The 27411-nt window shown below is 37.8% G+C and overlaps 1 long non-coding RNA gene across 3 annotated transcripts in view; it reads right to left on the bottom strand.

Moving 5' to 3' along the window:
• LOC103387599 (uncharacterized) overlaps positions 1-16068 on the bottom strand; it is a 59077-nt gene extending 43009 nt beyond the window's left edge. For 2 of the 3 annotated variants that reach the window (XR_522442.3, XR_003051434.1), the window contains exons 1-3: positions 15833-16068; positions 13940-14004; positions 11200-11274 (exon numbers count right to left, since the gene is read on the bottom strand). This is a non-coding gene — a long non-coding RNA (uncharacterized LOC103387599). The remainder of the gene's footprint in view (positions 1-11199; positions 11275-13939; positions 14005-15832) is intronic. The other variant, XR_003051436.1, reaches the window with a different exon arrangement.
• Between the last annotated feature and the right edge of the window lie 11343 nt (positions 16069-27411).

Below are 27411 nucleotides of genomic sequence, written 5' to 3' on the forward strand. Positions count from 1 at the left end.
TCATAGAATTTCTTAAATGGTTTTGTTTTAGTTAAAATTAAAACTTTCTATTGATGTTTGGGTTGGTTTCTGTGTTTGCACCAATTTCTTAATTGTTTGGGTTTAAAAATCTAATCAAATTTCTCCTCCTGTTGCTGAGGCGATAGTGTCCCTGTGTGCGGCGCTGTCTCGCAAAGTTGAGTTGAGCATTTGGGCTTAGGTATTGGATCAAATGGACTATATTTGATTATTTCGATGTCTGGTCTTGAAATTTTGACCAACATTGGACCAATACAGATCGGCAGAGAGTATCGGATCAAACAGTCCTTAGTAGACACCTCCCAATTATTGATCAGCAGAAATCTTTGAATTGACTGAATCTGGATGATAAGAACAGGGTCTGGATCAGGCTGCACTGACATCAGGGAATACATATTCTTTGCACAAGGATGGTCATTTTGTACCAATAATAGGAAGTACTGTGCCCAGAAAAAGAAAAACAGATGTAGCAAATATCGAAAGGCAAACACTGAAGATGAGACTCACCCAGAACAACCAGCAGGTTGAGTAAGAGAGGTGTATAAATAGAGGAGAAGATAACAAGGAGCAGGTGGAACATCAGGAAATTACAAGGGAAGAAAAACATGGAAGAGCAGGTGCAGGCAATGAGGGTAATTGCAAGGGAGAAACTGACAGATGATAAGGGTGGAGCAGACAGGACAAACCAAAAGGTAAGTATCAGGAGAGGGTGGCAGCACAAAGCCTTTATTTAGTCAGTTACCCTAAAATATGCGGAAGTGACACATGAGCTTTTTTTATTTATTAATTAGTATTGATACTTTATGAGCATAATCGATACTCAATCAATACTCATGAGAGAACTGATATATCGATACAACGGAATTGATCCACTATGGCAGTTTTTAACTTATAGACATGATGGCCAGTCCTCAGGGATAACTTTACTCAACCTTTACAGGCCATAGAAAACCCTGAATGACCAAGAGAAAGTACCTTAAATTCTCAAAATGACATTTTCAGATTGAGTGAAATGATCACGCTCAGAACAGTCAATAAACGCCTAGACCAGACGTACCATGATGGTATCTTCCATGACCCAGTTAAGTTGAAAACTGTTTCTCAACCATGTAAGAACAAGTTCTTAAACAGAAATCAAAATCAAATTTCCAAGCCTTTAAACCAGGCTCTAGTCCAGGCTTCTATCCATACAAAGACCTCCAAGCAGCTCTGGCTCAGTCTCTGGTCCTTCTCACACACAGCCACTGCTGAGTGTCTGCTCACCAACACACACCCAGAGAGAGAGTATATTGGCATAGCTGATTGAGTGATAAAATTAGGCACAGTGATTAGAGAGACAAAACAGGGGCAAGACACATACCTCCCCACCTCGCAAAGGAAAACAGCTTCTGTTTTGTCTTCCCAATCATGCTGTCTCACCAACTGATCATTTCATATTTTTAGGAAAAACAAGAAAACACTTCCTCTGAAGTAGCTATTAATACATGGGGATGAAATTAGGGAAACAAAAGCAGAAGAGTCAGAGTCTCAGGGAGCTGCAGGAACTTATCAGTAGCTTTTAAGTTGATCCAATGTTGTGATAATGGTTGCTGGGCCAATGTGATCTATTCCTTCTTTGACACAAGGTTAAGGACAAGAGTCAGGCACTATCACAGAATTACCCTTTAAGAGGTCTGTACAAAAAGAGGGGGTACCGTCAGGCACGAACAAACATGGAGTGCTCCTGGGGCTGCAGCCGGGCTTCACTAACACATTAACAGATACTCCACCTCTGTCTTTATCACTTCACGTTCACTCAAGGGACGCAGGATGCATGCTATCTGATGGGAGCAGCATACATTGACCTCCATGTCATGTTGTAACACGGTGGTCTGAGATAATACGTCAGTGAACAAGATGGGATAAGAGTGGATCAGATTAATCCTGTCATTACGGTACGGTTTGGGAAGATGAGACAATTGAGAGCTTATAGATGACAGATACTGCCAGTTCAACAGCCTGCCACAATGGTGACCTTCAGGTGCTACTGTTAAAAGCATCATCAAGCACAAATCCCACAGAAGTGCAGTTCCTAAGACGGGCAGTTGGATTATGTTTGTTTCAGCTTGGTAAGATTATTATTCATTTCTTTTTTCAACATACTGGGGTACATAATTTAGATACTTCTCCACACCTTCCTGGAACTGACACTGCTTTTCAGAAAGAAAGAAAAAATCACACCTCCTTTTCATGTTATTCTGAGATTCTTTAGCTAATAAGGGAACATGGTGCAGCTGTTCTCCAAAGTGGAAGTCAAAATCCAGCACATTAATTAATTCACCAAAACTAAAGAGAAACTCAACACCTTTAAAGGTCCCTACACATCATGGCCACATACAGGATGTGGGGGAACAAACCCAAGCAACCCTTTCTCCTCTTCCCGTAAGGCAAAAAGCACGTTCGGTATGCTCTCATCCTCTCTGTTACCTGTTCCAAAGCAATATCTGCATAACATTGATTTTAGGGGCTGCATCCTGTGTGACTCTGGATGTTATATGCAAGAAAACAGTGGGTAACACCGTATGATTGCCAGGTTTGCTTGAAGATTTTTTGGTCTGATGTTTGATAAGCTGAAAATAGTGTTAGTTTCCCAGTCCTGGCGTCACCTGGCGAGACCCACGTGCATATGGGGTTTGGCAGCAGAACACATTCGATTAAGAAGGATTCCTTTTTCTACTTCTTGGGTCAGTGGTAATGGTGAAACAGGAGCAGTTACATAATCAGTTACCCTGATTCTTGCATCACCAACGGGGGGGGATGACATCAGAGAGACAAACATAACATCATAAATTCAACACTGTTATTGGGAAAACACGAGAATACAGCTGCAGGAAGGAAACCAAAAAATAATTGACAATTTGAACCTTATGGGGAGGCACAGCCACAAAAGCCTATTTCCATTCGCCCGGCAACAGAGATTGCACTGGAGGAAGAGTCCGTATTGAATGGCAGGACATCGGAGGGAACGACAGACTGAGAGTGTACTGTATCAAACAGCACAATGATTGATCATCAGAATGGCCAGTGAAGGAGGCTGAACCTTTAGGGACAAACTGTTAAACACATTTGTCAACCTCTTTAGGAGTGTCTGGATGGAGGAAGTTATCAGCCACCAAAGTTTTAATCAATCCCTCACCTACAGCTTGCTTTAATTCTGCAGACTGCACTTGAGTGCTTTAGTAGAATACAATCAGCTACTGCGCCTCAACAGTGTTAATGAATCCATAGTCCTTTACAATCTGTTTGTGTCCAGCCACAGACTCACTTACTGCCCTGTCCTCTGTGAGGCTGGTCTGGTCAACAGGGCAGAAACAATAATAATAATGTTGGGTTTTTTTAAGAAGACATGATGACCTATTTTTTGACTCAGTCCTTTACCAAAAATGAACCTGAACTAAAAAACGTTGTTATTTTAATAAATACTATATTACTACATACTATATTTATGTATAATAAATGAAAATAATTCAAATAAATAGGGTTCTTAGAGATTAAATAATTACATAAAAACTGAAATGAAAATTGGTAAAATGCATACAATGAAACGCATTACACTGAGCCTATTTAAACCATTATATTTTTTGCCTTGAATGTGACATTAATACAAATGAATAAATAACAATGTATGTCATTGGTTTCAGTAGAACCAGTTCCTCCCCTAAAATCCACCACATCTGTGAAGCTTTATATTGAGGTATATTTTTGCATATTACTGCTAACTTTTTCCCACATTAAATATTCCATCATTTGGATTAGTGACAAATAAAAACAGATGTGAAACTTCTATTTTTTAATCATTTGGCTGCAGCAATTTACATACTTTTTTCTTTTCATAATTAAGACTGATGACTTATGCTGATTAATCATGATTATTCATGATTAATCCACAACTATGTAAGTGCATATTTTAACCTATTGACAGCCCTAGTGTTTTAAACCTATTGATTCATTAACCTATTGATGAAACATATTGATTAGTGACCTATTGATTGTGGGACACTTGTCTGCCTCATCTGTGGTTGAAAAGGAGCAGCCTGGTTTATTAGTAAGCTGCTCCACTGAGGGCATGTCTCTAACTCCTATAAGCTTACGCAAAACTACTGTATGTACAAAGTAAAGACTGCAGAGCCTTATCTTTGGTCAGCTACAGCTTAGCAACCGGTTTTAGAACCACACTTCTGAAAACTGCCAGAAACCTTTCCACGTTTGCCTGAGCAACAGCCATAATAATGATAATTAATTTGAATTACGCCCACATCACCGGACTATTAACAACAGCATGTCGGGGAATTGTCTCTGGAGAAGAAAAAAAAAACATCAAGTGTACCAAGGCCTCTTATATAACTGTTTAATAACTGTGCTTCACAATTTATATTACAGTAGCTCAGGGGTGTCCACACTTCTTTGGATTGGGAGCTACTGTTCAAATGACCAGGCTTAAGTGATCTCAATATGTTGAAAACTTTATATATATATTTATTCATATAAAATGATCATGCTGTATAGTGGATGATCAGGACTACAAACTATAGAATGACATTTGTAATTACATTTTTTCTTCAATTTTAATCTCTCATGATGTACCAGCAATCCCATTGTAATTTACTGGTAGTTCCTTATCGACTTGCTGGGCACACCAGTAGCTGCTTCTACAGTCTACACCAGGGGACACCAACTATATTTTTCTGAGGGCTTTTTCTGATTATTGTCTAAGGGAATGTAAATTGAGTCATAAATGGTGGGGATTATTGATAGTTATTCAAGTCTAAGTTGTTGGTTTTTTTTCAGATGTTTTAACACTGGGCACCACAATTGATTTTTTCTTTGATTCTCATAATTTTGGAATCTAGTCACGGGTGCCAGAGTTGATGATTTGGCGGACCATTTGCGGCCCACAACCTCAAATTGGTGATCACTGGTTTACACAGTCAGATTTCAACATAGTCTATTCCTGATTTTAACAGCAGTGCACGGCATTGTAGCCAATATCATAAGTTTGCATTGAATTCAGAGAAAGAAAAACACATGCAATATCTTGTTCTTAATATAAAAACAAATTCAAGGTAAAAGTCAATTATTGTCGCTGATGCACAGCACACCACGGTATACTATGAAATGTGTCAACAAGGTGGATTTGAACTTGCAACCTTCTAGACCTAAGTTTCCTTAGGCACCACTGTCTCTCGTAACCATGATCATGTTCATGTTCTAGAGCATCACCAGGGCAACAAGGCAACTGTTTGTGTCGTTAGATGGTAAAGCATTACTGTATGTTGCACTCAGATTATGTATTTGTGTTGAGAAAAGCACATCATCCTTTTAGAAAACTTCTAGCTTAACTTTAGCAAGTATCTTGATGATAAAATTTTTTTGCTTAGAACCACAAAAAACTCAAGCACCACTAAAAAGGGGGGTAATTTATATTCAGTGACTATAGAGAAGCCCACAGGAACGCTGAGGGTGCATTTTTTAATATCACAAATTAATGAAAGTGTCACTAAATCCCAACAGTTGTTTCACTTCCAAAATCAATAAATGCCCATTCTGTCTTTGAATTCATTTGCCTGGATAAAGATGAGAAAATTGACGAAAATGGCTCTGTGCAAATGTGCTTTTTTCTTTTAGATTTTTATCGGCCAAGCATAGGTCCACTTTTCCATTTACTATAGCTGTTTGTTTGTTTTCCTTACATAATCTTAATGTACTACTTGATTTTGTTTAGTTTTTATTTTTATTTTGTTAGCCTCAATATCTTACTTTTCAATAATTATTAATGTACTACTTGATTTTGTTAGTTTTTTTTAAAGCCTCAATATCTTACTTTTCAATAATTGTATCTCTAAAAATGTAAATGTTATTGGACAAGTTAGAGAAAGAAATGAGAACACATTAGTTGTTTAGAATTTGTAATTAGTTTTTAAAACTTTTCCTCCATTGACATTTAATTGGTTTCAAAACTAAATTTACATTAGTTGTTTTACACGGCTCAAATAAAGATCTATTGGACCTGGCAGTTACTATTTTCTTTCTTTATTAATATTCAACAGGGCCACATACCTAAAGGAACAATATTTCACTTTTCAATATGTCACTATTTTATCATTTTCTTTGTCTAATTTATTTCCATGACATTTATATTCCCTAAGGATGGCTGGATCTGATAGGATAGGATAGGGAGAGACATAGAAACCTTGTTGCCAACTATGTTTTTTCTTACTTTGTAGTTTGCGGTTCCCTTCTTTTTCAAAGCTTTGTCTAGTAAGGTAACAACTGTATCGATGTCTGACTAAAATGTATCCCTGCATGGACAGGCCCGAACATCACCATTCATAGTATTATTATTTGTCATGTTAGCAGGTAAAAACCTAATAGGACAAAGTGAGGATGAAGGGAAGTACGAGATTTGTGTCTTTTCAACAACTGGTTGGTTTTAAATTGTCAGATGTTGTATTTTAGTCATGTTTGTTGGGTCACCTGTCAGGCTGGTTGATGACAACAACTGGCTGGTTTTAAATTGTCAGATGTTGTATTTTTTACCACGACTCTGGCCTCAGGAAGATCCTTATCCCCTAATTTTACAGCAGTGGTCACCAACTACGTATATTTATTGGAGGGCCAGACTTTTTCTGGACAGACACCTTGGGGGCTGGACACTCAATCATCACAATGCAGTCGTGGGCTGGAGTGGATGGTTCAGTGGGCAGGATTTAGCCCACAGGCCACCATTTTATAGCCACTGCTTTAGAGGGTGTGACCATGAATTTGGCCCCTAAGGCGTTTTCAGAATTGGGAACTGAAATGTCTCTGTATAACAACTGCATTTCCTGATGATTTTCAAAGTCTTGACTTTGTGACCTTTTTCTTTACAGTTCTGTACAAATTCAATTTGACGTAACATTTTCCACTTGATGTGCAACAGGCCGCTCTTTCCTATTACCTAAAACATGGGTCACTGCAGTGGCAACGTTAGCTTTCTGTTGTATATCTATTAAAGAAGAAATACAAAAAAATGATTGTGGGAAATGGACAAAATGTTTCAAGAAATGTAGAAGTTTTTTTTACATCATATTGAAAATGTATTTGTCTTAGTACATATACCATTTCTAGAGTAGATGATCCTTCAAACAGTGACAGTGACTTCCCATTTAAAAGTAAACTAAAAAGCCAAGGGAGTACAATCACAGCTAATCTTATGACAAAAGGCATTTTGTTGTGTTGTTTGATTTGGTTCATTGGGAGCTTTAAAAAAAAGATCAACAATATCAAACAACCGCTTTGAAATGACTTCACAAAACTCCGTTTCTCTGCATTTTGAAGCGGTGAGTGTTTAAAGGTATAAAGAAAAGAAAACGAGGAGAGAAGAAAACACAGCACCTTTCAATAAATTGATGTCAATGACCACAGAGAGTGCGTCCACAATGAAGGAGCAAATTGATTTACTGCCAAGTGCATGAAAGACAATGCTTTCCCTCACCTCCTTAATTACCACTGGCTAACACTGGCTAACACGCTGGTTGGGTTTATGTGCTAAAACGTAAAACTGAAAACAAATAATGGATGTGTTAAAAAAAAAAACAGACCTGTTCCATTTATTGGAAGTGAGACATACTAGAGGAGGTAAGTCCTCCTACTTTACACTGAGGTTTGAGATGGCTACGTATGGAAAAAAGAGATCTGTTTGGTGAAGAAATACAGGCTGCTAACTTTGGCATTTTTAACTAATCTGAGTCACAGGTCGATTGAATTTTGAGCTGTAAGGAAAAGACCAACCAGTGATCAGCTTTTGTAATGCTCCCCAACAAAAAAGGTTCAATTTTCAGCACAATGATTTGGCCGATAATCCACAAGGTATACACAAGGTTTTAAATTGTCGCTTTCGGAGAAGCAGCTTCAATGTAGTGCCTTGTATCATTTCAGCTGTTTGACTGTGTGTAACACTGGTTTAACTTGTGGCGACCGCTGCTGCTGGACACCGGCTGGGGTCATGTAAGTGATTTGGTCATGAAATGGAAAACACCTGGGCCCAGTGGATTGCAATTGTAAAAGCAACTTGACAATAACTGTCTCTGTACGCAGCAGCAGCCCCAAGATGTGGCAGCTGGTCTCCCCCGAGTGACTCTCTTCTTTTTTTGATACACATACACACTACATAAGGTAATGCCTCCAAACACACACCCTGACACTGCTGATATGTTTCACTCTCCACACTCTATTCTGTAAGTAGTTCTTGTTTCATTTTTATTATATAGTAAATTCATTTGAACTAACAAATGTTACACATTTTAAGTTATTGCTTCCTGTACTTGACTTGTTATAAACCAGATCGAGCTACGACAACAACAGCTCATCTGCAGTGAAAGATGAATTCAACAGTTTAAAATTTGCAGTCATGTATTTGTATATATAAATTTATATTTGGTATATATTTGTATTCAATGCAGGTAACTCACTTTGACGAGGTAGGATCTGAGTGTTCTTCACATCAAACTCCAGGGCCAAACACAAATCTGAACCTGCTCTTTTTAGAAATCTAAATAATTCCTTGCAGAGGAATGCTCTTTAAATCCAAGACACCATTTCATCAAATGTGTTGATTTACAGTATCAAAGCCTTTTGAGAGATAAAGAAACTCCCATGGAAAAGTCATTATTTGCCAAGGCATGGTAAATCATTTTCATCAGATCTAAAAGAGGCATGAAAGTTTAATGAGCTTTACAGAATTCATGCTGATATTGTTTCTAAGTCTCTGCTTATTTATACACTTTTTCATACTTTGAAAAATAAGGTAAATTGGTTAGAATCCTCAATTTGTTTTTAAGATTGTTATCAACAACTCCAATAGCCTTAAGCTAGAGCTAGAGAGAGAGAATGAATGGGAGTAGATGGAGTCCGTCCATTGATAGGTCTACTTAACACGTTTTGTGAACCAAAGCTGCCCCTGCAGCATGGGAAGCCTGTACATTTGTTTAACTTGATGAGTCATAATTGCAGGGATTCCAAAGTATGACATGCATCTCTGTCTAACTGCAGAAAACAGAACAGAGGGTAGGCTTTTATTGATGGCTGACCACAATTGTCTTTATGTGTTCTACCTCGACAAATGTAAAACTTCACATTAAAATACCTGATGAAATGAGTCAATGTGAGGAAGTGTAACACTCGTAAGAACAACTCTAGTAGGCAAGACTCATCCAAAGACTTACTGCACTGCATGATATACAGTATGATGAAATAGTAATGTTTATGTAATACTACCAGGAATTCTGTTGTCACAGGCAAACACAAGCCAGTGATCTCAAGGTGACTCTCCCAGGATCTCATAAATGTTTGAGTGGAGCTGAGGTTCCTGTCACAACACATACTCTCTGTGTGTCACGCAGTGCTCTCATAGATGGAAGTCACGCGCTCGCACACGTTTTCATACACATTTTTTTCTACTCTTCCATGTTGTTTTACATATCAGACAGAAGTGATTTTATTGAGTTGTCGCATAGAAAATGATTAACTTAGCTATTTACTAACTTACTAACTCATTCTTAAAAACCATTAATAGTCAGTTTTATAATATAATTTTATAATTATTACAATTAATAATTCAATTTTGTCTAGTTCACTCTGCTAATCCATGACGTTTGCAGGGTCTCATTAACCTTTGACCCTTGCAAGTACAAATTTTCCTCTAAAAAATCTGAATTAGAAAAATCTAAATACATGCAAGTCCATAAATCATGGGACTATTTACCATGTGACACACAAATTTACGGTTCAAATGTCAAAAATGTGATTGTCACTCATGTTTAATAGACTTTCTTACATGCTTCTGTTGACCTTGGTCCAGGCATTGCAGAAAACAAAAAAATGAATCTTTGCTACAACAAACAATGGAAAAGTGTTTCATCGCAGCCATCGATCAAAATGTGCCAGCTCAGTTATTTTTATTTTTACAACCCAAGGTTGAAAAAAACTGATTTAAACTTAGGAATGTTAGCGTTTTAGCCACAGAAACTAAAACAGTCATTTTCAAAATAAAGTTTAGTTTTTAGACAGGAAGCAAGCAGGCACATTATGTTTGAACCATTTTTTGGTCTTTGTGGTCTCACTCTTACCTAGTACCTGACCGATAGTTGAGAATTAAGGATAGAAGATGGCACAATACTAATGCAGTTGTCCAGTTTTGAAATGATGACAGTAGTTGGTTAAGCAGAAGCCTAATAGAATAAATAAAAAAGCCGTTCAGGCGGTGGAATCAGGTGATGCCTGAAGATAATCATAAAGTACGACTTTCACACCATTATGGAAGTGCCAGTCCGAACCAATCATTTGCTAACCTTTGTAAACTGAGACATAAATGTGATGGTAAACATGTTGTTCTGTTGACTAACGGGTGGAGAAATATCTCTTGCTGATGCCATAAAGAGTATTTTTGAATCACTAAATACCATTTGGTCATTTATATATAATGATTTGGTAATTGTGTTAATAAAACAGCCCCCTGGAGCCATTTAAAATAGGAGTAGGTGTTTTGATAAGATTCCAACCACTTCCCACTTCCAAGTCTTTTAACAAAGTAATCACAGATGAATGAGCATCTAAATGACCTTTTTTAATGGCTAAGCCATTTAGCACGGATGTACAGCTGCACTGCTGCACCCAGCATACCAGAACAGAACGTTTCTAACCTTTAATGTTGTCTTACTTTTTTTTTCCTGCCAATCACTAGGGCGACTTTTTGTCAACTCTATAAAAGAACCCGATTAAAATTCTCTCCACAAACTTTGTTGTTTGTAAAAAGAACTGGGTTTTTTTGTTACTATCCACCTAAAATAAATAACAATAAATAATAAAATATTTTTGCTAAATTCTAGCAAAACTTGGTTGAGGAAAAATATTTTTGTTCTTTGTGCGGGGTTTGTGCGCCTCCAATTCAAGTCTGCGTCCTGAAATAAACTGCTGATGAATTGGACTACACAGGTCTGATGTAAAACATTTGAAGGGACTTTCTCAGCTTCAAATACAAAAAGAATTTATGGCACCTTAGACTGGTCCAGCAACTCTAACACGTTCAAACATCATTCTTTCTAATTGGAGTCTGTTTGATTTTGGCAAGAGCAACAAGGGAAATCAAGACTTTTCATTTATTACCTGCAGCCGGGGCCTTTTCTCACTGCTGCCGTTCGTATCACAATCAGACACGACCAGTAAACTTTGAAAGACGACCTAAAGGACAGAAGAGCAGGTCAGGGTACTTTAATAACAGAGTTCGGTGAACAGGTAGATCAATAACAAAGTATCATAATTGGGCCAGTTACTTTATTCGATAACTTGTACTGCCCTTTGACAAGATATACCGATCCAGTGACACAATACTTTTGTGGCTTTTCACCACAATCAGCTGTGCAAAATTGAGCTGCTGTTTTCTGTTTCCTTATTGCGTTTCAATGTCTCACTTCCATCCTTGGTGGTTTGTTAAAGTAACTCAACGAATGACAGTAGTTTGGAGGTACAAGGTGAGCAGTTTATTATCGACTGAAGACGCGCCGTAATCCTGAATATGCTAACGTCTCTACTCAATCTTTACCTTGAACTACTTGAAACTAGAGGGGCTGGATTTGGCAGGAGGAAGGAGTAGTACTGAACACTGAAAGAGTATTCTACAAGTTGTGGGTACTTTTCATTTATTTTTAGAGGGAAACATTTAGCAGGAAAAAGCACTGACAGTACCCAGCCAAAATAACAAGCTATATGTGTAAGCTGTTCATAGTGGATAACCCTCCTGCATCTACAGTGTGTTCGTAACTTCTTGAATTCCTAGTTATTGCTGTCAAATTCATTTTTATTTTAGACACTAGTCATGGTGTCCCTCTAACTCTGCTGTTCATTTCAAAAAGACAGACTGAAAAGAAACTAATCATTTTCTTGGTAGCTCTTTTACTGATCTCTGTGTGGCTCGTGCCCTCGTCACCTGACACAGACTGAGATCATTAGCCGTTAGTCAGATGTGCAGTTAAAATATTGATTCCCGTTGATTTTATATAATTTACTGGCTTTTGAATCTTGGCTTTCCATCATTTTGCACCATCATGTTTTAGTAGTAGTCTCAACCAATCTGAAAGGAAGTGTAAAAAGGCAGAAAGAATTTAATTTATTTTTTTATATTTTTCTGGTATGCAGAAACCACTGCTTCTCCTCAAAAATGTTTTCTTATAACAAGCATAAAGAAGATGTTTTTTGGTTTTTTCCCACAGTAATGCACTAAAATATTCTTAGTGTGAATGCTGGACTTTTTAAGGGATGGATAGCAAAAGTGCTCCGTTGTGAAGCCAAAATGAAACAATAAAACTTTAGTGGAACAATTAAAAACCCGGAAATAATTATAAAGATAACTAATTGCTACAATATCTACCATGCTTAATAAAAGCCAAACAGCCAGCATCTTAAATCAATGTGAAACACACAAAGTGTTATGACTGAAGAAGAAGAAGAAAAGAAAGAAGAAGAAGGCGAGAAATTACATGTTCTTACTGCACTGATGATAAATTGGTCTCTTGTTGCCAGGAAACGTGTTGGTTGATCTTAACATTTTCTTACAGGAAATTACCAAAGAGAGTGTATTAAGTAGATTTACAACAGCTTACTAAAAACAAAGAGCATGATTTTTCATCACCAAACATTATATATACAGTCATGAATAATAAAGTGACCCACATCTTCACTGACTAAACTGCAACAAAATCTGAAACAACAGGATTTGGTTCAGTTGCACCTCATACAGGAATAGATGTCAGGTCAGGAATAATATACTTTATTTATCAATATTTTTATTTATTGCCTATTTTTATTTATGTAGTTATAAAGAAGAAGAGGTGCAGGATTTTATTCACATCAGTGAGACATGGTTTTCCATTTTCTTCCATTCATTTTGCTTTCCAAATTTAACAACAGTAGTTTAAATCTTTACTAAGCAAGTGCGTAAATGTACGTTCTCAGTTATTAGTTTTACATAGAAGCATAAATATAATTATGAAGTATGATATAGTTCAAATTACAGCTGTGCGGGCCCAAAACTCTAGAGGAAAAGGAAAATCTCCTTAGAGAACATTAAAATGTGTAAATGAGAACTATGTTTGGAAGTTTCAGTTATGAGGTTTCTATCAGCGATTTATTAAAAAACAGCTCCCTTTTCTACACTGGCTCATAAACTTTTCTGTCAATTCCACTTAATGTATGAGTTGCAAATAAAATATGAGTTTCAGAGAGCAATGGGTATGACTATTCTGTTTGTTCTTTAACAAGGCAGCTTTTTCTGTTATGGTTTCTTTCCTTTCATATGTATATGAGGTAATTAGTTCTTGTTGTGATGCAGCTTTCTGAATGTAAATTGTGTCCTGATGTGAAGCATATACTGTATAAACACAGTAATGATGACTGCAGAGGAATTCTGACCCATGGTAGAGCTGTGTTTTGATTAAATAATCCCATAATTGATTCATTTTTATTGAAAGGCTACTGTGAGCATGTTGGACTGAGTGCTGAGCTTCAAGGCTGTGACGGTTGCCGTGTCATCGTCTCGTCATCTCTGCAACATGTCAAACATTTAACACATGTTCAGCCTTAAATAGACATAGTGGATTAAGAACTGGCAGAGACTGGAAAGTCTATTTCTTGTCCATTTTGTGCTAGTTAACTACACACTAGCTTGAGGAGCAGAGCAGCTTGAAAAAACTTCAGATGTCATTGGAGGTATGTTCAGGTACCATTGGAAAATTGTGAATCCAAGGATTACAGCACTTACTGTGTTGTATATTTCAGGACAAATGGTTAAAAGTTAAAATTAAAAATATTTAAAATGTTTATTTTCCTTTTTTATTTTTTCTTATCTTACCTTCAATTTTCTGAGGTGCCCCAGCGCCCCCTGGCAGCAGTCCACACTTTGAAAACTACTGAGCTCTGGAACACAGAAAAAAAAAATTCTAATCAATAAAGAACCTATTAGCAAGACAATGAATTAGAAAAATGCATAAATCTTGGATAAGATGCTTTACAGATTTACAATAAGACCCAAAGATGAGACAAAGACCTGTAGAGAAACCATAAGGACAAGATACTGAAAATGATGAGAAGAGACAAGGAGATGCATAACAACAAAAAGTGTAAAACAATAGAGACAATGCTGTAAACAACCCAACAAATGTATTGGTTCATCAAATCTTACAGCACTTACTGGAAAAAATAACCCTCCACCTCACGGGCTAAACTAATGTGTGTTATTATATCTTTATGATCATTTCTGTTTTCCTTTTTTCTTAAGAAAAGGAGTTTTCTGACACAAGCAGAGATGAACAGTGGGTTGTATTAGCCACCATACACAGCACTTTCATAGAACGAGAACACCAACATCGATTGAGGTTGTTTACCACACACACAAGCATATACGCACACACCCACCCATAAAAATCCTTTTATCCCAGGGGTGTATCCAGCATCCAGCCATTTCATTACTTTGAGTCGGAGATGAGGTCAATAATGTTGGACAGGGTATTAGCACCCCCCACTGGGCCAAGCTATTCTGGTTGAAAGAACCTGCTAGACCTCTAAAAAAAAGGCTTCACACTGTACTGACCCTTCACTCCTGACAAGATGGTCTATTTTGGCCTGGGGTCTATTCAGGTGTATAATGCCTGTGTGGTTAAAACTACGACTGCAGGAAAAACCAGCCACCAGAAAGATGAGGCTCAGGCTGTGATGTGGCCCAGGCAGTTGTGCAGTGGCTGTAATGAAAACCCAAAAGTACTGAAACAGACCCAGCAGCAATTTAACAACATTTGTTTCTATTTGCAGCAGCTTCTCTTCACCAGTTTAATGGTATGAGCTGTGAGCAATGTAGCATTTAAGTCCACTTAAACAAAGTAAGAGCCCTTTTCAATTAGACTGCAGCAACAGTTTTTTCATTATTGAATATCTGCCCGTGCTTATAGCAGGCAAGTATTTTGCACCTGGAAGACACAGAATGGGGAAAGAATTAAAGGCTCAAAGCCACCGTGATACTTTTGTGTATCATCGGCTGTAGCCTTTAAGTCATAATATATTTGCTCATTAATCATCCAGCGGCCTTACTGGGGACGTGACGCTGGCACAAACACAGTGTACAGCTCCCAAGTGTGGCCCTATATTTACTTATTCTTCCTATAAAGAAATCTCACTTCAAATTATGAGCACATTTTTCAAAACAATAAAGAAAAATGGCTGCAATTACCCTCCCACCATCACACAATGAGAGATTCAACACGAAAATGTGTCCTTTTTTTTTACAAAACACTGTAAGACATTCATGTAAATACAGAAATATATTTATACAACATATACCTACAAATTGGTCTTCCTCAAGTCACACAAACACTTAAAACATGCTAAAGATATTTTTGTGAAATTATATTTCATTAAATATGAATAAACAACAATAAATATAATTATAATAATTAAAAAATATCTAATATACCTATACTTCTTTACATGAAAGCCAAGGGGAAAAACATTTACTTATTGTTATTTATAGTTAATTAAGTTATGATTTTACTGGTCCAGCCCACTTGACTTCTAATTTGGTTGTATGTGGCAGTAAAAACCAAAATGAGTTTGACACCGCTGCCCAAGAGGAAGTCCTTTACAACAGTAAAGAGAGTGCAGCTGTGGGATGGACCAACTGACATTAGAGGTGGTCAAACACAGTATAATTAATGGCCAGCAACTAATGGGGAAACACTGCAGTAATACTGACCACTTTCAACTGCTTCTCCACCAACTCGTATCACTCGTATCTTCACAGTCATAAAATGTGGTTCCGAAACATAAACTTCTCATGAACCACATTCACACAGCTGTAGCCAAACACCACGAAGCATTGAATGATAATATAAAAAAATAAGAAAACGAAACGAACCCGTAGGTAAGGCTACATGTGCTACAGGTGCTTCGCGTTCTCTGCGTGTAATTTACGGAGCTAACGAGCGCTACTTCCTGTTTTTACCCACTTCAAAATAAGAGCACATTTCAAAATAAAAAAATAAAAAAACGGCTGCAATCAGAGCATTTCTGACGGTTTCACTTGTATACATTTCAAATCACAGCTTAGAAAAACCAGTACAGCAATGTTAGCTGTGACATGATGGGTTTTTTTTAATCTACGCTGCAATTAATGCAGGACCGTTACATAGTGTCTCTGTTCCTCAGCCCATATCTGCTTTAATGCAGGACCGTTACATACATTACATTACCGTGTCTCTGTTCCTCAGCCCATATCTGCATTCGCTCTTAAATCCACAAAACCCTGGGTGATGTTTCATCTTAATAAACAATAGTGGGTCGTGGATAACACCTCAGGGTCCTAATTAACATCTTTACAGCAGTCAACGCTGTAAGTTGGATAAAAACAATATATTTCCTATGCTGTAAGTTGGATTAAAAACAATATATTTCCTTCAGGAGGGCTATGTAATGGTTCATCAAAGTAAACCACATTTTAATTTAATGAAAAACATTGTAAATTGTTCCCAAAAGCTGCCCTAACACATATAGACATTAGATTTTATAGTGCAACATTTAATAAATGGATTGTTTTGTTTTGCTGCAACTGCACAGATATCCCTCTGTATGGTAATAAGAGGAGGAGAACATTGTTTTACTAGAAAGAGATTAACATTGAAATCAAACAGTTTTGCATCATTGACTATTACTATAACTGCTATATGTACACATCTCTTATTATACATTACATTATTTCCTTCCATTTTAGAAAACCTTCACTTACTAAATATCCAACAACTCAATAATTCTGTCCGATAGAACACCACTTCTCCCAGACCCAGGTGTTTGAATTTTTTTTTTCCACAGGAACAACCTCTCCACACACCGATCCCAACAAAACAAATGAATAAATAAATAAATAACTTGAGGTGTCATAGCACATCCTTGGGAGAAAAAAAAATGAAATCATTATTTTCCTGTAACCACGAAAAAGTTTGTTTCACATCTCTGCTGAAATTCTGAACCACTCTTGTTTGGAAACTACTCCAGTTCCTTCAAAAATACAGGAGTCCTTTTCCCAACTGCAGTTTTAAGAACTCTATATGGCTGTTTGTTGGGAAACAGTTCAGCACCGTTGGCTGGCTCTCCTAAAACCTTTCTGTCCATCGTTCTGCTGCAATACCACGACCTCGGTGGAGACGGTGCAGATTTATGACAGGGGACTCTGTGTTGTCACTTCACATTCTGTAAAGTCAAAACAAGTAATTTAGCTGCATGTTTCTGTACATATTTGGTATTCACTTTGGCAAATGTACAACTAGCATATTTAAGTAATATTTTTCACATTTCTATAAATCCTGTCATGGCTTCCCAGAGTTCTGTTTGACAGTAGAAGACCTGAAAATACCACAACATTTAAGGGTTCTGCACAGGATCTTAACTCTGCACTCCTGCCTAATTTCTTCAATTTGTAGTACACTATGTGATCTGTGATGCCTTTAATGTCTGACCGATCACTCTAGCTTCTGATATAAGAGTTTAAAAGAGGCAGTTAGTAAAAGAGAGTGCGAGAGTCTGCCTAGAGAGCAGGTCAGAGGAGAAAATAAGTCTTGAACAAAATGTAAAGCTTGTGTTTTTTCATGATACTAAGAACATTTGCGTGTACGTCCATACCCAGTGAAACTTTACTGACATTACAGGCTGCTGTCTGAGCTTCCACCACTCTGATAGGTTCATCAGGTTAGTAGAATTGTTATGCATGAAATGTAACAAGTAGTTCAAAAGCAGTGGATTAGATACATTTATTTAAAAACGTCTGCTTTGGTGCAATTACATTTGAATTGCAAACATCCTACAGAAATACTGTGCTTTCAGGAGTGATTTGCAGACTTCGAAGGCGTACGATGGAGATTTAACTTTGCAGTGGTTACAAATAACTTCGTATTCTTTAAACTCCCCTGTCTGGAAATGACTGAAAATGAAAATGTCAAAGTTACAGTTCACTACCTTTTCTATTTCATCCTGTTAATGTGAGGCTGCAGCAGTCCCGGAGTCTCTAATTGGTTGAGATGCGTGATGACACCTGTCCAAATCCATAAATGATCAAAATCCCTACACTTGGCCTATGGTTTGACCTACCTCATCATCTCTGCAACCATCTTTTATATTGGTAATAAGCTACTGTCACACAAATGTGAAATACTGTCGGAAGAGGCACGTTTGATAGGTCACATTTACATGACTAACTCACTAACTGCTGATAAACAATGATATTGTTAACATTATTTTAAGACTTAACCAATAATATATTTATAATATATCATATATCATCAGCAAGCACACCCTTTCAAATGCAATACATTTTATCTCTCATGAGTATTTCTTTTTTACAATTTCAAATTTCCTACGGTCCCTGAACGACCCTGATTACGGACTTGCCACTCAGTGGCGAGAGACGAGGAAAACAAACTCACATGTACATGGAAATTTATTGAGACTTGGAAAATTAGATTTTCATTAATTATTCGATCAATGGGTTCATTGATTATCGTCCCAGGCCTAATTGTAATGCATGTCTGCTGAGTTATTGGACAGTAATAAAGCTACGTTTAGTTAGGAAGGCAGCTTACGTTGTAGGTTTTGACGCCATATCAATAATGATACATTATGTTAATTTTCTCCAGCATGCAGAACGCTGTCAGTAGCTGTCAGTGGGGTGACCAGTTATGCATCACTTCCATTTTTATGTCCCAAATGCACTGTAGCCTAGAAACTTAAGGGCTAAATATCCTGTGATCTTATGCACGTCTCATTTCAACCTCAGTCCTCTCATAATACTATTTCGCTAATGTTTCATGAGGCTGCTGTCCAGAAGCGCAAAAGGGAACATTAAGCTGCTATTACTTTGCTTCGCTGCAACGTTCAAAATACAGAAAAAAAAATTATCTAATTAAATTAAATTTCTAAGTTACATTTTGTCTTTAAAGTCTGTTGAGACAAGCGGGGCATTTATCTGTTCTGTGTGTCACCGTGTCTGATCCAGTCCAGACCAGCTGGGCCAACTACCAGTGTCGTTTCCATTTCTCTTGGAATTCATGTGGCTCCAAGGCCTGTGCTCATTATAATTGCTGTCTTTGTGAGTGAAAAGCACAATGAGGCCATTACTCTCTCCAATGAACGGCCACACCTGACCTCACAGTGCCCATCGAAGGACATTAATGGGTTTGTCCCCAATTTGTCCTCTCTCAGGCGCTGTCTTGTCTCTAGCACTGAGACTCAGCTTTTATGGGCACAACTGATGCTTCTGTTGCATTTAGGGGGAAAAAGCCGGCTAAAATACCAAGTACCACATATTTATTTATTTTATTAGACAGGTGATAATGGACAAATGTCTTTTGTTACACAGACACCATAAATGACCTCTATTAAATTACTCTCGAGTGGATGGTTGAGAAAATTTAAAATTTCATGTGCTCATGATATGTAAACCTCTTTGGGAATGAAGAAGTGCTGACACATTTTTAATGAGATTCAAACCATGAGTCATTAGACAGGACTTTCAGAGTAATGATGGAGTGCCTCTTATACTTCCTGCCCACACAGACAGCACCTCAGTGTCACCTGAGTGAGCCCTTGTTTAACTCCACTGCTGAACTGGAGTTCTCCATGGTACGTTCAGCTACGACAATTTCATTAGTATTTATTGCCGGTCATCAACTCTCACACACAGTGGTGCAGTTGTGTCTAATGTGAAGTGTCATTGTGAGCTTTGACCTACAATGCTCTGCTTCAGAGGTGGTATCGGTCCAATATTGGTCAAACTGTGAGGAAAAAGAACTATGGTCCGTCCGATCTGAAACCTTAGCTCAAATGTCTCAACTTAACTTTATGCAACATGTCTGTCAACAGGGACACTATCACCTCAGCACCGACAGTCGACGATATGATGGAGAAGAAAAGAAGGTATCGGAGTGATATAGATATCAGCAGATACTCCAGGCAGCAGTATCAGTATTGGTATCAGACAGTTGTATCCAGCCATCCTAGAATGGCACAGTGACAATCAAATTGTTCTGTAGTCATTCAAATATTAACATTCTATTTTTAAAATGAAGTGACAAATTGCAGCAATGAACAGCTGACGTTTATGAGGTGTGGAAACCAAGTATGAAGTTGAATATAAGCGCTGTAAAGCTCGATTATTAATCACACTGTAACCACGTCAGTGATGAAATATTTAGCTGACCCTGAATCTGTCATTAATGATAAGAATCACTCTCTGCCAGGGTTTATGAAACAGCGGCTGTCTTCAATCAAACAACTCCATTATCCCACTGCTCTGTCAGGTCTGAACAAAGACCCTGGGCTTATCATTCAAACACAAAAGCCTAATAGAAAATAAAAATGAGGTTTGCATACTGTACATGTCAGAGAAAAAAAAATCATTGTCATGCAGTAATGTTTAGAAACGTGGAGGGAATGACAATCTAGGGGAAAAACAATTATGCAATCCGGAAAATGAGTTACAATTCAGTGTAAAATTATGTTTAAATATGTGTCTGCCTCAACATATTTAACTGAGAAATAAATGATTAGAAATGAGTTTTTACCAAGCCTGAGAATAAGATGTGTTGCATGGCCATTATGAATGACATTTGACTGGATTTTAAATCATTGAATGATTTTGAATGTTTTGAATAAAGAAAAGGGTTGATTCAATGAATCAGTGGAAGACAGTGTTCTATGTCTCTGAGATTTAATGCACAGTAGATTACAGCATCATTTTTATATGTGTCCATTTGTGTTCTCTCCCTCAGATGCACCGGCCTTTCTTCCTCCTTTACCAGTTGTTAGTCACTTTAGTGTTGAAACAGCATGTCCATTCTTAATGTTGTCTCTTGTGTGATTTGACCTCAGCCAGTGTTGGACCTTGTTTTAGTTTGTCAATTTTGTAACTTTGCCTGTTGGTCTGGAATCTGTTCCTGCACCTGTTTTTTCTCTACCTTCTCGATCATTAATGACTGTTTGGACCATCTGCCTGATGTTGATGTTTCAGCTGGATCACTCACAGCACCAACTGGCTAAGAACGGTCTCAGCAGATTTGTGTTGTACTTGCTTCTCTCCAATATCATACAGCAACACAAACTATATAAATATATACTGTATATAAAGGCCGATGGTGAGATAGAGGCTGATGATCAGCTGTTGCGACCCCTGAAGGACACAGCCAAAACAAGTCTCACGATCAATTATTTGTCATGATTATTGTCATCATTATTCACAGTAAATTGTCATTCCTAAATATGACATAAAACTTATTTTTTACTATATATTGAAACAGAAAAAAGTAACAACAGGGATGTGCATGTGTTTCACACACAATTTTTATTTGTGTCAAATCCAAATGTAGAAATAAAAAATACTGAAAATTGCCAAGAAAATGATGCACAAATATGATAGAAATCCCACAAAAAGTTGAATCAGATTAATCTTCACAAATTAATTAAGGAAACAAACACATTAATCCACCGTGTAAAATGTATTAAACTGTGAAAGTGCATCAACACTGACCTATGACCTAAATGAGGATCGAGGTCACAGACTTTTTCACGTTTAATGCTTTTTCATATTTTTTCTAAGAATCTATGAAGACGAGGATGAACGGTTCCAGGAACATGACACTGACATTTAGTTATTAGCTGACATCTTTTCATATTTAGTCTATATTAACGTTCCCTATATTCCATCATGCTGGCAGCAGGCCCCCAGCCACACACTGTCAGTCACTGGAACACTTGGGCGAATATATCCTTATCATAATATTGATGGTCATAACATTTCCTGTGGACATGGCTCTGAGAGAATGTTAATAACTTTGGTGACACCCCTCTGACCTTCCCATGGTGTTATTATTAGACACTGACACCTGTGTTAACCTAATGTAATGGCTCATAAACCACTTGATGGACTGACATGAAATTAAACACATTCAGGTGCCTGGAGGACAATTATAACAACTGCAGGGACTCTACTTTATTTTACTCATAGTTTCATGGTTATTGATTGGTGGTACATATATATATATATATATATAGGTTTCATGGTTATTGATTGGTAGTACATATATATATATATATATTCTTAGTGCATGTCAAAATGATCCAGTGCTCTAAGACAGTGGCCTCAGAAAACCTCAGAAAAATGGAGGCAAGATAAAAAAGAAAAAAAAATTGTTCTGAAACGTCCAACGCTGAACTGCCATAATCGTTGGGTTTTCAAGTTTCTGATGGTACCTGAACGCACCTTGTGTGACAGCTGCAGCTTCGGCATGATTCTGTCATAATCTGGCAGTTGTGTCTGTTATTGATCTGCTCTGCTCCTCAAACTAGTGCAAAATGGACAGGTTTTAGAAGAATAGACCAAAGGAGAAAGCCAACGGTGCTGAAAACAAGTTATTTAATATGTTTCTTATGCTAAATAGATGCAATAATTATTAAATAGGGAATAAAAGTAATAAAATCTCACCCACTCTCTCATGCTACATATTTTGTAGCACGTGAGAGGCTGTGTTTTTGGTCCTTTGTGGAGGTACCACCTGAGAGTGGGTGGGGCCTGTTATGCAGACCTACGGGCCAAGTCTGTAGACTTGGTTTGTCATTGGACCTGAATGCAACTGAATATTTTGTTTTATTCACTGTAAATCTGGACCGGGCAGCTAGCCACCCAAAGGAGACGATAATTAGCCAGAGCCAGTTAAAAAGGTGTACACTAACTATTAACTACTAATGCTAGTTCTTTACACCCACCCTCCTCGTGTATATTATATTTCTCTGTATCTAGAACTGACATGTGACATTTCTTACTATATTCTCATTCTCTGTATCTAGAACTTCATGTGACATTTCTTACTATATTCTCGTATACATTATTTTCCTGTGTATGTCTGCTGCACCAAATGCCACAGCAAACTCCTCGTAGGTGAAAACCTACCATGACAATAAAAATGTTTCTGTCTCCAAGTCTCATATAAACATGATTAATAGCCAGAGTGTGACAAGGACACGACCATGAGTGCGTTTGTAAATGAATTTATTAGAGACTTCCACAGCAGATCACCAGGAAATGCTAAGGAGGAGGAAGTGTCATGTTACGTCTGAAGTAATGTCAACCAAATGCCAGCACTGCTGATGCAAAAGATGACAAACCCGCTCCATCACTTTTTATCAAATAGTGTTTTTACACAGCAGTACACATCCATCCGTGCTGATTCATGACAACGCTCAGATTCAGCAGTAGACGTGTTGTGGTTCAGTGAGCAAAGCCCACAAATATCTGCCTTCACTTTGACTGTAGTCAGAGAACAGTCTGCACCAAAGCATTTATTGAATGCTCAAACTGACAGGGTCCATAAAATAGTTGTAGGGTACAACTGATGTTGTGGAAGTAAAGCTGAACCTTTAAACATTGTTGAGTTATATATATGATATATACATGATGATGAAGATACCACCAAGCTTTTTTATGTCAAATGTCCACATACTGTACAGTAGCTGTCCATTTGTCCAAGTCCATGTTTGACTTGGACTTTTGATTGACCTCAGACGAGCCAACAACATGGAAGTTTCTTTGTGAGTTCATTTCTGAGAAATGCTCAGAGGGTTGGCCCAACAGCGAGGTTCGCTTGAGGCTACCTGTTATTAAGGCTTCCTGCTTCAGGACAGGAAGAGTCTTTGATTCCCTCAGGTGTTCAGTATTGTAATTGAGTCTGTTGGTTGGATCATTAGCTTCTCTAGACCAATCTAGGTACTAGCAGGGAGTGTGTTGTATTTTCTTCACAAGAAAACTTGTGTGGCTAAAATATCTATAATGACGTATCTACAGTGGTCCCTGTCCTAACGGGTTAGTTGTGTCCAAGGGGAAAAAATCGCGAAATACAGGCGAGATAGTTATGATATTATTCACGTATATATTTACCCTTTACGATCCTCCCCCACACTGTTATCAACCCTCCCTACACTGTATTACCCTTTACCACACAATTACTGTATATACACAGTAGAGTTGTAGAACGGAGACACAAATCTCCTGCTTTAAACATAAGCTAACAAAAATGTTCTTCAGAAAATGAAGACAGTCATAAATTATGGTTGGTAAAGGAAAATTAATTTGGTTAAATTACACACCTGCACATTTGTCTTCCTCAGGGGTTCCTTTAGTTCATCTAAATGTTATAACATCTGAATGGTTAGCTTTCAGGGAGTTAAATAAGGCAGATGTTGGGGTATTGCAGATTTATTGAGTTAGAGGAAAATGAATACAGATGAGGCTAATTAGCCTTGCTAATTAAATTCCTTCCTTCTGCCAAGCAGGTCTGAGGTGACAGTATGAGGGCAGCCCTGGGTAGTTGACAGTTCAGAGCGCTGAATTATCGTCTTCAGGTGGATCTCGTTTGTGAAAGGCTGCGGTACAATTCCTGTGTTTTGACATTTTAGCATGAAATGAAGTTGAAGTTAAATGTCAATTCCTTAAATCAGATGTTATTAGCTCGGAATACTGGATGAATGAGATATAAATAGACGTGGAGAAATGGGTCTTGATTACCAATTAAATGGATAACCAATCATCACCAAGTGACCGTGGCGAAAACAGGGGTTCTGGCTGAAGGCATTGCAGACCTGCTGGAAAGGAAATACAGGGGGTCCTCGATTTACGACATTCTATTTGGCGACTTTCTGTGGTTGTGTTGTTTTTTTGGGAACTCTTTGCCCTTCATTATGGCTCTTTGCAAGATCATGATGTCACCACTGTGTTATCGTAGGTGACTCACATAGGTAATAATGTAGGGTAGACCCTACCCAACAAACAGGACATCCCATAATTTCTAGCTGTTAATAGATGTGGTCGCTGTCCTACATATAACTAACTAACTAACCAACCAACTAACTAACTAACCAACCAACTAACTAACTAACTAACTCATTTATATAGCACCTTTCATACAATGAATGTAGCACAAAGTGCTATAAACCCAACACCAGTACAAACGTCATTCATATTTAACAAATATAACGCAGGTGTAACATATTAATATTCACTTGAAGCAGACACGTCAAAAGTCCGGCCCGGGGGCAATTTGCAGCCTGCGGTCAAATTTGACATGGCCTGCATTATCTGTCATGAAATGCATCACTTTGGCCCTCTGGCACTGTGCCAGTATTAATACACATACATTTCAGCTTCCTGGTTTGTTAGTCTTGTATGGCCTTCAGATATGAAAGGCTGAGTGGTTTTAGTTAGACCTATTTAGATTTGTCTTTAGTCTTGTATGTTTTAGTTAGACCTATTTAGATTTGTCGTCCATGTCATGAAATAAAAATATGCAGTTTACAATTACATTTCTATAAAATAGTTGTCATGCAGAATAGTATCCCCCACACCTTTCTTTAAGTCCCATAATGCAGTGGGGCCTTGAGACAGACTCGCCTCGTCAGCTACACTTTTCACTGATTTCAGATAAAACTTTATCTTCTTCACTGTAAGCGCAGAGTTAAGTAACTGCTGCAGAGAAAACGAATGTAAGAGCAGTGACTTGAACTGCCAAGCTTTCTGAGACACCGTTGAAAAACCCAAACACTGCCCTGCTGGGTTGTTGAGTGGGCAACAAAAAAAAAAAAAATGTTGCTTTTCTTTCTTAAAAAAACATTTTCACATGGTTCTAAAAGCCAGTGCAAGAAAAAAAAAAGAAAAGAATGAAACTAAATTATTCACAAACTTTTCCAGTAATGTTCAACAGGAGCAAAATACTGCTCTGCCTTGAGTGCACCTCGGCTCTGTTGTGGGAAGAAAGTCTCAGTTTGTACCAAACCGCCTGGAATAGGACAGAGTCTTCTCCCTGGTGGGTGGAAGGCTGTTTATCAGCTCACTCTCCTAGTCTTTCTCACAAACACTCTGTCACATAGATATTTGTCATAGACAGACATTTTACCTGGCGTTTTAAATAAAATAAAAGTATGTTATAACCAGTGAGATGATCCCAGTACCTCTTCAGGTGAGGTTTCATTAAATATACAGTGAGCTGGTATGCTGTGAAATGCAGTGCGTAACTCAACCTTCACCACAGTGACGACAACAAGGAGGAACACTCACACAGTCGTTTTCATTTTTATTTAATTAGGAAATGTCCAGCCAAAAGGGAATACCATTCAGTTTGACATAAAAAGTAAAATAAATAAAGTTCATATAAATGTAAACTCACCAGAAAGTGATTTTTTGGAACAGTAGGACATTTCAATTGAAAACACACAGTGTTCTTTTACCTTTGGATTTCTCTATTTCCATGATCCAGTGAACACATTTATACCATGCAGTGTTGGTCAAAGAAATGTCAACAGGAAGATCCATCCATCCATCCATCCATCCATCCATCCATCCATCCATCATCCAGCCAGCCAGCCACTCGTCCATCCATCCATCTGTAAGAATGCAAATGTAAGTAAATAAAAGAAAATCACATCCTGGGGCATTCTGGGTAGAGACTTTGTGTCTGGTGGAGGTTCAGGTCAAAACAGACATAACATGGTAAAACTATTTTATATAGTGTCGTCTTTTCTACTTGCAGTCACATGTGTTCCACTCTGGGTTCCAAAATTAAGAGGTTTGTTTAGACCTGAAGCCTGTTTTTAACCAAGTTAAAATGAAGACATCAAGACAGGAAATTCTCAGAGCAAGAAAAACCTCAGAGAAACATTGAAGTGTAACAAACCTGAAAAAGGTTGGTGTGCAAAAGAAAAAAAAAGTTTTATTATGACTTTTAGATTACATCAAACCAAGCTTCATCAAAGAACAACGACAAAGGAAGAAGAGTAGGAACAGATGATGTCGGACTTCTAGTAGAACAAAAATAAATATTAAGTATTAACTATAAGTCACGGTGCTGATCGATGGCAGTAAAGGCTCAGATGTTAACAGTGAGGAGGGCAAATAACACAAATAAAGGTCCGCGGTGACTCATACCTTTGATTAATACATTAAACACACACTGCAGGGCCATTCCTGTCACTGACTGTGACTGCAGTCTCCAGAACGTCAAGGTAGTGATGCTCATCAACAACGAGTCCTGTAAAAATGTAAAAAAAGACGATTATGGTCTTCAGAGAAGGTGGAGTTCCTTTGATGGATGTGGGTGTTTGTGGGTCAGAAACTCTAATCTCACAGCTGTCTCCACGCTCAGTGGAAACGTATCAGTCATCCCTTAAGCATAGTTGTTCCTGAAGTTATGTATTATTATCAGAGGCCTCCAGTCAAGGCCCTCTCTGCTGGCCTACACAGAAGTA

Source organism: Cynoglossus semilaevis, chromosome 1 (assembly GCF_000523025.1).
Source record: "Cynoglossus semilaevis isolate Cse_v1.0 chromosome 1, Cse_v1.0, whole genome shotgun sequence".
Lineage (NCBI taxonomy): Eukaryota > Metazoa > Chordata > Actinopteri > Pleuronectiformes > Cynoglossidae > Cynoglossus > Cynoglossus semilaevis.